At 50.2% G+C, this 12333-nt stretch overlaps 1 protein-coding gene across 1 annotated transcript in view; it reads right to left on the bottom strand.

The window, feature by feature from the left end:
- The window catches only part of LOC134936034 (histidine N-acetyltransferase-like), a 28611-nt gene extending 16666 nt beyond the window's left edge, over positions 1–11945 (bottom strand). The window contains exon 1 of the mRNA XM_063930936.1: positions 11849–11945. The gene's annotated coding sequence lies outside the window, so the exon portion shown is untranslated. The remainder of the gene's footprint in view (positions 1–11848) is intronic.
- Positions 11946–12333: the final 388 nt, after the last annotated feature.

The raw sequence follows: 12333 nt of genomic DNA, 5'->3' as shown, positions 1-12333 counted from the left end.
CCGTCTTTTCAGCCGCAGTCCTTTCGTTCCTTTAAGAACAAGCGGACAAAAGGACAGTCATATCTGCCTCGGGGCAGAGGAAGGGGTAAGAGAGGGCAGCAAGCAGCCCCTGCCCAGGAACAGAAGCCCTCCCAGGGTTCTGCAAAGCCCTCAGCATGACGCTGGGGCCTTACAAGCGGACTCAGGAACGGTGGGGGGTCGACTCAAGAATTTCAGCGCACAGTGGGCTTGCTCACAGGTGGACCCCTGGATTCTGCAGGTAGTATCTCAGGGTTACAGGTTGGAATTCGAGAAGTATCCCCCTCGCCGGTTCCTAAAGTCTGCTTTGCCAACGTCTCCCTCAGACAGGGCGACGGTATTGGAAGCCATTCACAAGCTGTTTGCTCAGCAGGTGATAGTCAAGGTACCCCTCCTACAACAGGGAAAGGGGTATTACTCCACGCTATTTGTGGTACCGAAGCCGGACGGCTCGGTAAGACCTATTCTAAATCTCAAATCTTTGAACCTGTACATACAAAAATTCAAGTTCAAGATGGAGTCACTCAGAGCAGTGATAGCGAATCTGGAAGAAGGGGACTTTATGGTGTCCCTGGACATAAAGGACGCTTACCTGCATGTCCCAATTTGCCCTTCACATCAAGGGTACCTCAGGTTCGTAGTGCAAAACTGTCATTATCAGTTTCAGACGCTGCCGTTTGAATTGTCCACGGCACCTCGGGTCTTTACCAAGGTAATGGCCGAAATGATGATCCTTCTACGAAGAAGAGGCGTATTAATTATCCCTTACTTGGACGATCTCCTGATAAGGGCAAGATCCAGAGAACAGCTGGAAGACGGAGTAGCACTAACTCAACTAGTGCTGCAACAACACGGGTGGATTCTGAATTTTCCAAAATCTCAGTTGACCCCGACGACACGTCTGCTGTTCCTGGGAATGATTCTGGACACGGTTCAGAAAAAGGTGTTTCTTCCGGAGGAGAAAGCCAGGGAGTTATCCGAACTTGTCAGGAACCTCCTAAAACCAGGGACAGTGTCTGTGCATCAATGCACAAGAGTCCTGGGAAAGATGGTGGCTTCTTACGAAGCGATTCCATTCGGCAGATTTCACGCACGAACTTTTCAGTGGGATCTGCTGGACAAATGGTCCGGATCGCATCTGCAGATGCATCAGCGGATAACCTTATCGCCACGGACAAGGGTGTCTCTTCTGTGGTGGTTGCAGAGTGCTCATCTGTTAGAGGGCCGCAGATTCGGCATACAGGACTGGGTCCTGGTGACCACGGATGCCAGTCTGAGAGGCTGGGGAGCGGTCACACAAGGAAGAAACTTCCAGGGAGTATGGTCAAGCCTGGAGATGTCTCTTCACATAAATATACTGGAGCTAAGAGCGATTTACAATGCTCTAAGTCTGGCAAAACCCCTGCTTCAGGGTCAGCCGGTGTTGATCCAGTCGGACAACATCACGGCAGTCGCCCACGTAAACAGACAGGGCGGCACAAGAAGCAGGACAGCAATGGCAGAAGCTGCAAGGATTCTTCGCTGGGCGGAAGATCATGTGATAGCACTGTCAGCAGTATTCATTCCGGGAGTGGACAACTGGGAAGCAGACTTCCTCAGCAGACACGATTTACACCCGGGAGAGTGGGGACTTCATCCAGAAGTCTTCCACATGATTGTGAACGTTGGGAAAAACCAATGGTGGATATGATGGCGTCCCGCCTCAACAAAAAACTGGACAGGTATTGCGCCAGGTCAAGAGATCCTCAGGCAATAGCTGTGGACGCTCTGGTAACACCGTGGGTGTTCCAGTCAGTGTATGTGTTCCCTCCTCTGCCTCTCATACCAAAAGTACTGAGAATTATACGGCAAAAGGGAGTAAGAACGATACTAGTGGCTCCGGATTGGCCAAGAAGAACTTGGTACCCGGAACTTCAAGAGATGCTCACGGAGGATCCGTGGCCTCTACCTCTGAGACGGGACCTGCTTCAGCAGGGACCGTGTCTATTCCAAGACTTACCGCGGCTGCGTTTGACGGCATGGCGGTTGAACGCCGAATTCTAAAGGAAAAAGGCATTCCGGAAGAGGTCATTCCTACACTGGTAAAGGCCAGGAAGGAGGTGACTGCACAACATTATCACCGCATTTGGAGGAAATATGTTGCGTGGTGTGAGGCCAGGAAGGCCCCCACGGAGGAATTTCAACTGGGTCGATTCCTGCATTTCCTGCAAACAGGATTGTCTATGGGCCTCAAATTGGGGTCCATTAAGGTTCAAATTTCGGCCCTGTCGATTTTCTTCCAAAAAGAATTGGCTTCAGTTCCTGAAGTCCAGACTTTTGTAAAAGGAGTACTACATATACAGCCCCCGGTTGTGCCACCAGTGGCACCGTGGGATCTTAATGTAGTCTTGGATTTTCTCAAATCCCATTGGTTTGAGCCGCTAAAATCGGTGGAGCTGAAGTATCTTACATGGAAAGTAACCATGCTACTGGCCCTGGCTTCAGCCAGGAGAGTATCAGAATTGGCGGCTTTATCATATAAGAGCCCATATCTGATTTTCCATACGGACAGGGCAGAACTGCGGACGCGTCCTCATTTTCTGCCTAAGGTGGTGTCAGCGTTTCACCTGAACCAGCCTATTGTGGTGCCTGCGGCTACTAACGAGTTGGAGGATTCCAAGTTGTTGGACGTGGTCCGGGCATTGAAAATATATATTTCAAGAACGGCGGGAGTCAGAAAGTCTGACTCATTGCTTATATTGTATGCACCCAACAAGATGGGTGCTCCTGCTTCTAAGCAGACGATTGCTCGTTGGATTTGTAGCACAATTCAACTTGCACATTCTGTGGCAGGCTTGCCACAACCTAAATCTGTCAAGGCCCATTCCACAAGGAAAGTGGGCTCATCCTGGGCGGCTGCCCGGGGAGTCTCTGCATTACAACTCTGCCGAGCTGCTACTTGGTCAGGGGCAAACACGTTTGCAAAATTCTACAAATTTGATACCCTGGCTGAGGAGGACCTTGAGTTCTCTCATTCGGTGCTGCAGAGTCATCCGCACTCTCCCGCCCGTTTGGGAGCTTTGGTATAATCCCCATGGTCCTGACGGAGTCCCCAGCATCCACTTAGGACGTTAGAGAAAATAAGAATTTACTTACCGATAATTCTATTTCTCGTAGTCCGTAGTGGATGCTGGGCGCCCATCCCAAGTGCGGATTGTCTGCAATACTTGTACATAGTTATTGTTACAAACAAATTCGGGTTGTTATTGTTGTGAGCCGTCTGTTCAGAGGCTCCTACGTTTGTCATACTGTTAACTGGGTTCAGATCACAAGTTATACGGTGTGATTGGTGTGGCTGGTATGAGTCTTACCCGGGATTCAATATCCTTCCTTATTGTGTACGCTCGTCCGGGCACAGTATCCTAACTGAGGCTTGGAGGAGGGTCATAGGGGGAGGAGCCAGTACACACCACCTGATCCTAAAGCTTTATTTTTGTGCCCTGTCTCCTGCGGAGCCGCTATTCCCCATGGTCCTGACGGAGTCCCCAGCATCCACTACGGACTACGAGAAATAGAATTATCGGTAAGTAAATTCTTATTTTTCGCTAGGATTCGGCGTTCAACCGCCATGCCGTCAAACGTAGCCGCGGTAAGTCTTGAAATACACAGGGCCCCTGTTGCAATAGGTCTTCCCTCAGAGGAAGAGGCCAGGGATCTCCTGTGAGCATCTCTTGTAGATCTGAGTACCAGGCCCTTCGAGGCCAGTCTGGGACAACAAGTATTGTCTGTACGTTTCTTTGCCTTATGATCCTCAACACTTTTGTGATGAGAGGAAGAGGAGGAAACACGTAGACCGATTTGAACAGCCACGGTGTTATCAGAGCATCTACTGCCACTGCCTGAGGGTCCCGAGACCAGGCACAGTACCTCCGAAGCTTTTTGTTGAGGCGTGACGCCATCATGTCTATTTGAGGAGTTCCCCAAAGACATGTTATGTCTGCAAAGACAGAGCGCTTACATGATTTTCCGCCCAGCGAAGAATACTTGTGGCTTCCGCCATCGCGGCTCTGCTTCTTGTCCCTCCTTGGCGGTTCACATGAGCCACTGCTGTGACATTGTCTGATTGAATCAGAACCGGTAGGTTTCGAAGAAGACTCTCCGCTTGTCGAAGGCCGTTGTAAATGGCCCTGAGTTCCAACACATTGATGTGTAGACAGGACTCCTGGTCTGACCAAAGACCCTGAAAATGTTTTCCCTGTGTGACCGCTCCCCATCCTCGGAGGCTCGCATCCGTGGTAACCAGGATCCAATCCTGAATTCCGAACCTGCGACCCTCCAGCAGGTGAGCACTTTGCAACCACCACAGGAGAGACACTCTGGCCCCTGGGGACAGAGTTATTTTCTGATGTAAGTGCAGATGGGACCCGGACCACTTGTCCAGAAGGTCCCATTGAAAAGTCCTTGCATGGGACCTTCCGAAGGGAATGGCCTCGTAGGCCGCCACCATTTTTCCCAGAACTCGCGGGCATTGGTGAACTGACACCCTTTTCGGTTTTAGCAGGTCTCTGACCATATTCTGGATATCCTGGGCTTTCTCTATTGGGAGGAAGACCTTCATTTGTTCCGTATCCAGTATCATACCTAGGAACGGTAGTCGAGTTGTCGGAATCAACTGTGACTTCGGTAGATTTAGAATCCAACCGTGTTGCTGGAGCACTCTCAGAGAGAGCGCCACACTGCTCAGCAATTTCTCCCTTGATCTCGCTTTTATCAGGAGATCGTCCAAGTATGGGATAATTGTGACTCCATGCTTGCGCAGGACCACCATCATTTCCGCCATTATCTTGGTGAAAATCCTCGGGGCCGTGGAAAATCCAAACGGCAACGTCTGAAATTGGTAATGACAATCCTGTACAGCGAATCTCAAGTATTCCTGATGGGGGGCATAAATGGGGACATGAAGGTACGCATCCTTTATGTCCAGAGACACCATAAACTCCCCCTCCTCCATGTTGGCTATTATCGCTCTGAGAGATTCCATTTTGAATTTGAATCTTTTTATGTACAGGTTTAGGGATTTCAGATTCAAAATAGGTCTGACCGAACCGTCCGGTTTCGGGACCACAAATAGGGTTGAGTAGTAACCTCTTCCCTGCTGGTGCAGGGGAACCTTGATTATCACTTGCTGTATACACAGCGTTTGAATTGCAGCTAACACTATATCCCTTTCCGATGTGGAAGCTGGTAGGGCCGATTTGAAAAATCGGCGCGGGGGCACCTCCTCGAATTCCAATTTGTAACCCTGGGAAACTACTTCCAACACCCAGGGATTCAGGTCTGATCTGACCCAGGCCTGACTGAAAAGTCGAAGACGTGCCTCCACCGGTGCGGACTCCCTCAGGGGAGCCCCAGCGTCATGCTGTGGGTTTTGGAGCAGCCGGGGAGGACTTTTGTTCCTGGGCACCTGCCGAAGCAGGTGTTCTTTTGCCTCTGCCCTTACCTCTGGCGAGGAAAGAGGATCCCCGACATCTTCTGGACTTGTGCGACCGAAAGGACTGCATCTGATAGGGTGTTACTTTCTTTTGCTGTTGGGGAATATATGGTAAAAACTTTGATTTACCTGCTGTAGCTGTGGAAACAAGGTCCGTCAGCCCATCCCCAAACAATACATCACCCTTATAGGGTAGTACTTCCATATGTTTTTTGGAATCCGCATCACCCTCCATTGGCGAGTCCATAAGGATCTTCTCGCTGAGATAGACATGGCATTGGCCCTAGAAGCTAGCAATCCAATGTCCCTTTGAGCATCCCTCATAAATAAGACTGCATCTTTTATGTGGGCTAGAGTTAAGAATATAGTATCCTTATCCATATTATCAAATTGATCTGTCAGCTCATCTGTCCAAGCTGCAATTGCGCTACACACCCATGCCGACGCAATTGTCGGTCTTAGCACAGCACCTGTATGAGAAGAATAAATACCCTTTAAGGTAGTTTCTTGCCTGCGATCTGCAGGGTCCTTAAGGGCCGCTGTGTCAGGAGACGGTAGCGCCACTTTCTTGGACAAGCGCGTCAGGGCCTTGTCCACAGTGGGGGGTGATTCCCAAATCTCCCTGTTCTGCTTAGGGAAAGGGTATGCCATATAAATTTTTTTGGGGATCTGCGGTCTCTTTTACGGAGTCTCCCAAGCTTTTCCAAAGAAATCATTTCATTCATGAGATGCAGGAAAATTAATAATCTGTTTCTTTCCCTTAAACATGTGTACCCTTGTGTCGGGGACCAAGGGTTCATCCTCAATATGGAACACATCCCTTATTGCCACAATCATACACTGAATGGTTTTAGTCACCCTAGGGTGCAATTTTACTTCGTCGTAGTCGACACTGGAGTCAGAATCCGTATCGGTAGTAGTGTTAAGGGACGCTTTTGAGACCCCGACGGGCCCTGTGAGTCGGTCCAATCCGAGGATTGACCCCCTGATGTCCCCCCTAATTCAGCCATATCAAGCCTTTTATGTAAATATGCCACACTTGCATTCAACATATGCCACATGTCCATCCAATCCGGAGTCGGCACAACCGACGGGGACACACCACTCATTTGCTCCACCTCCTCCTTGGAGAAGCCTTCCGCCTCAGACATGTCGACACACACGTACCGACACCCCCCACACACACAGGGATTAACCTATAAGGGGACAAAACCCCAACCAGGCCCTTAGGAGACACAGAGATAGAGTATGCCAGCACACACCAGCGCTTAAAACCACTGGAAAAAATATGACCAGATAGCGCTTTTTTATATATAATATACCAATTCCCACTCACTGCGTCGCTAATGTGCCCACCTCCTCTTTTTTCCAGCCTGTGAAGTTCAGCAGGAGAGAGACCAGGGAGCCAGCGTTCATGCATGCAGCTTCTGTGGAGAAAATGGCGCTGGTTAGTGCTGAGGATCAAGCCCCGCCCACCCGACGGCGGGCTTCGGTCCCAGTGACTTTTCTATTAAAATGGCGGGGGATCTTAAATTTACTGCCTCCGCAGCCTAATCTATCTGAATTTGCCCAAAAGTGAGGAATATTGCTGCCCAGGGCACCCCCCTCCTGCGCCCTGCACCCTTCAGTGCTGCTCTGTGTGTGTGTGACTGGGAGCAATGGCGCACACCTCATGAAGATCTGATGTCTTCTGCCGCCTAAGATGTCTTCTGCCTTCTCATCCGGCTTCTATCTTCGGCATCTGTGAGGAGGACGGCGGCACGGCTCCGGGACGAACCCCAGGTGAAACCTGTGTTCCGACTCCCTCTGGAGCTAATGGTGTCCAGTAGCCTTAGAAGCAGTGCCCAACTTGACAAGCCAGCTCTGCTTCTCTCTCCTCGGTCCCACGATGTAGGGAGCCTGTTGCCAACAGGACTCCCTGAAAATAAAAAACCTAACAAAATTCTTTATCAACAGAAAACTCTGGAGAGCTCTCTGCAGTGCACCCATTCTCCTCTGGGCACAAGATCTAACTGAGGTCTGGATTAGGGGCATAGAGGGAGGAGCCAGTGCACACCCATAGTAAAAGTTCTTTTTAGGTGCCCTATCTCCTGCGGAGCCCGTCTATACCCCATGGTCCTTACGGAGTCCCCAGCATCCTCTAGGACGTAAGAGAAAGAGGGATGAGACTGAGTGATGGAAGGAATGAGTGATAGAGGGATGAGTGAAGGAAGGAGTGACACAGAGAACAGTGACTGAGATGAGTGAGAGATGGAGCAAATGGTAACAGAAGGATTAATAACATGCAGTACAGAGCAGCGAGAGAAATAGCTGAAGACAGCATGGAAATAAGATTCCCTAGTGCAGAGGTTCTCAAACTCGGTCCTCGGGGGCACACACAGTGCATGTGTTGCAGGTCTCCTCACAGAATCGCAAGTGAAATAATGAGCTCCACCTGTGGACCTTTCAAAATGTGTCAGTGAGTAATTAATACACCTGTGCACCTGCTGGGTTACCTGCAAAACATGCACTGTGTGTGCCCCCGAGGACCGAGTTTGAGAACCTATGCCCTAGTGGATAGCCGTTACCCCGAAGCAGCTGCACATAGCACCGTATATAAACCCTCTATATGGCTGCATCTAAAGTGATTAATAAATAAGATTGCAGATAACGGTGTCACCGCTCAGTAACCCAGATATCACATCTCACCCTGCCACTGCACCTTCTGTCCCAGCAGACACTGAAAACCAATTAGGGAATCGTGACCGAGGTCTGCAAAATAATGCAGACATCTCACTGAATAATGCAGCGAAAGGAACATTCAGTGCTGACATGTGTGCCAAGAGCCGGAGCCACTTGTGAACGTTAAAAAATTCTCAGTCGCAGTGAAAATGCTCCATCCTCATTTTCTGTGCCGTAATGCGCACGTTTTCACCTTCAGCGTTCGGGGTTAGTTTGCCCAGATGGTGGCAGGTGGGGGCTCGCAGAGCCTGGCACACAGTGTAGGCTGTGCGCTAGCTGCAATAGTGTATCAGATTGCGTAACCAAATGTAAAGACTCTTATATCTAATAATGGTCCATTTACTGTGAATATTAATTGACACTCATATGCCAGTGCTCAGTATAATTAATGTATAAATAGAACATATTTACTGTGGTAGAGTACATCATGTACAAAAGAAAATATCGCCAGTCAACTCATCCAGGGTTTGTGTGACGGCGGCTTTGGTGACGGACCGCCCTGTGCATAACATATATAATACCGCTTTCACACCGAAACGCCAGGTCGCACCCGGGAATTGGAAACGGATTCTTCCCGGGTGTGACCTGGCATTGAAACCTTACAGACTGGCATCCCCTTCCGGCACAACGCAGAGTCAGGTTGCCATCGGGGGCGGGGATGGAGCCGCCATCAATGGCAGGTGCGGAGGCTGCGCTTGGAGATGAGATAATCTCCACGCCGCCTCTGCCTATGCTGTGAACGGGTCCCGGGTCGCATCGACCTGGAAACCCGTTCACACTGCGCCTGACCCGATAATAACCCGGGAATAACCCTTCTTTATTCCCGGTTGAATTACCGGGTCAGGCGACCCGGGAATTTGTCAATGACCCCTTTCACACCGCACAGCGATCCGTGTCGACCCAGCAATATACCATGTCGATACTGGGTTACTTGTGCGGTGTGAAAGGGGTATTAGTTATTGCACTGGATGTGGGTGGCCAGTGCCATGATGGTGCAAACCACGTACAGTATACACGTGGCACGTACCCACCACACAATGCCAGAAAGTGTAACTTCACATAGAGGAGATAGGCCAAGGTAACCCTATTCTTTGGGAATTGTGCCATCATGCTCCCACCCCAGGGCCATCTTAACGGTAGGCCCTGGGCTAAGCAATGTACTGGGGCCCCTACACACTCATTCACAGGAACCAATTAAAAAAAAAATCATAACATGCCCTTCCTGCAGTTTTCCATCTCTCCACATGCTTCCATACAGTGAATGGCTGTCAGCACTCTGATTGGTGAATAGGTCCAGCCATCCACCAATCGGCATGCTGACAGCCATTGACTGTCTGGCTGCAGGCTGGGAGGCAGGTAGAGAAAGCTACCCCGCTGCTCGGATTGAGTGACCACCACCCGCCCCTGCTCGGAGGCCCCTAGAAGTGTGGGCCCTGGGCAGTTGTCCATTGTGCCTATACGTTAAGATGGCTCTACCCCATCCTGGCTATTTTACTTAGAAATGGGCGCAATGTGGAAGAAGGGTCATCCGCTCTTGGAAAATAAACTGCATGTATGAATTTTGTTCCTTGCAGAAAGCAATAATTACCACAAAATTTGTGCATTGCTTTCAGAAGAATCTTACATCAATATACTCTGTGCTGCTGGGAACCCTGCTCCTTCCATTATCTAACTCTCACTCTGTGGCTTCTGGTTTCCTCCAATCTCCTCCTTATATTATGCTGCTGCCCCTGTCACATGCTGCCTTGCCCTCACTGACACATCACTCATATACTGATATACTCTGTGCTGCTGGGCACCCTGCTCATTTCTCTATATAACTCAGTCTGTGGATTCCTGCTGCCTCCATTCCCCTCCTCACATCATGTCACTGCCCCTGTCACATGCAGCCCTGTCCTCACTGACACATCCCTCATCTCCTGATATACTCTGTGCTGCTGGGGACCCTGCTCCTCCCACTATATAACACTCAGTCTGAGGCTTCCTGCTGCCTCCATTCCCCTTCTCACATCATGTCACTGCCCCTGTCACATGCAGCCCAGTCCTCACTGACACATCACTCATCTCCTGATATACTCTGTGCTGCTGGGGACCCTGCTCCTCCCACTATATAACTCTCAGTCTGTGGCTTCCTGCTGCCTCCATTCCCCTCCTCACATCATGTCACTGCCCCTGTCACATGCAGCCCTGTCCTCACTGACACATCACTCATCTCCTGATATACTCTGTGCTGCTGGGGACCCTGCTCCTCCCACTATATAACACTCAGTCTGAGGCTTCCTGCTGCCTCCATTCCCCTCCTCACATCATGTCACTGCCCCTGTCACATGCAGCCCTGTCCTCACTGACACATCCCTCATCTCCTGATATACTCTGTGCTGCTGGGGACCCTGCTTCTCCCACTATATAGCCCTCAGTCTGTGGCTTCATGCTGCCTCCATTCCCCTCCTCACATCATGTCACTGCTCCTGTCACACACAGCCCTGTCCTCACTGACACATCACTCATCTCCTGATATACTCTGTGCTGCTGTGAGCATTCTGTAAAGTATCTTTTTTTGCCGGTTATAGTAATTTATAATCGTTGTGCATATATGCTCATTCTTACAGTGTGCTGTTAATATAATAATGCGAAGATGCTGTAAGTACCGTATGGTGTGAGACCTACATGTCCGGGACCATAATATGATTAAAAATCAAGCCCTTTTTAAGGATATCAAGCTGCTGCCCCCCTAGTGTGAGCCCCCCCCCCCCCCCCTCCTTTCACCACCTCCCACTTATCTCCTTGAAATGATCTTGTCACATATTAAACAAATATTATTGTTGCATGTTGTTGCAGAACCAGACGCAATCATGTGCCTAATTCTAGCAGGGACCCCCCCCCCCCCTCGCAGCAGATTTTGCACCCCGCAGGCCCTTATCATCTTCCCCCGCAAGTATCTGAGCTTTGCTGGAAAAAAAAAAAACCTGGCGCAATTGCATGCTTGCAATGCGTCGGATGTGCACTCTTGCGGCTCGTGAATGACTATGGGGGTCTATGTATGTACTAATCCTTGGAGAGGGATAAAGCTGACGGATATAAAGAATCAGCCAATCAGCTCCTAACTGTCATTTTTCAAACACAGCCTGTAACATGGCAGGAGCTGATTGGCCGGTATTTTAGCTCGGTCCACTTTCTCTCTCTCTCTCCAAGGCTTAATACATAGACCCCCTATGCCTCTAAAGCAGCCTCGCACAGCGGTCAGGTGTCACTGGGTGATAACAGTATAGTTACCCTACCATACAGACACCCATTGTTTGAAGGATGGGGGAGAAGGACGAGGCACCAGCAGCAGCAAGGGCAGCAGCCACAGCACACAGTAGCAGCTCCGCCATGCAGCGACCTGCAACATTTTATCTACAGAAAGACATCTACAGCCGCCTGAGCGCTGCGCTCACTGACAGACTGACAGGTGTCACTTTAAAGTACCAGCGGCTCATTCATCGGTTACATAAGATACAATTATATCCTAACATACCTAATACAAAGGCTCAGAGCTCTCACCTCCTGTAATACACAGACATCAGGGCACAGACCTCCCCCCTCCCCCTAATACACAGGCATCTCATCATTTATCAGTATAGGACCAAGGAGAGTTACCGTTTTGGATGTGTGGCTGACCCTGGTATTCCTCCTGTGTCCTTCTCTCTCTCTCTCTCCCTCGCTCTCTGTGCATCAGTCTGCCTATATCATCCTGCTGTGCCCTCCCCAATCAGAAATCCCTTATTCTGCTCCCCTCCCCCCCCCCCCTATATGGAAGAAAGAACAGCAGACCCCCCCCCCCCCCCCCCCTTGTCACTTCCCCCCTCCTCCTCTTCCCCCTCCATCTCTCTCCCTCTCCCTTTCACAGCCATCCCTCCCACATCCAGTAATTTTACCAGCTTCCAGAGAGGATGCCTAAGAGGGACGGGCATTGGGATGGCACATGGAGAGAGGGAGAGATGCTCAGCTGTGAGGGAATACTGAGAAATGTACAAGGAGAAGAAGAAGAGGTGCATTGATCAGGGACTTGTCCCCCAGGGTGATGGGACGTAACGATCCCTCAGAGCCCTTTGCCAGCGGAAAATAATGGGGATGTCTGTACC

Source organism: Pseudophryne corroboree, chromosome 6 (assembly GCF_028390025.1).
Source record: "Pseudophryne corroboree isolate aPseCor3 chromosome 6, aPseCor3.hap2, whole genome shotgun sequence".
NCBI classification, from domain to species: Eukaryota; Metazoa; Chordata; class Amphibia; order Anura; family Myobatrachidae; genus Pseudophryne; species Pseudophryne corroboree.
This window is presented reverse-complemented; position numbering and strand designations above follow the sequence as displayed.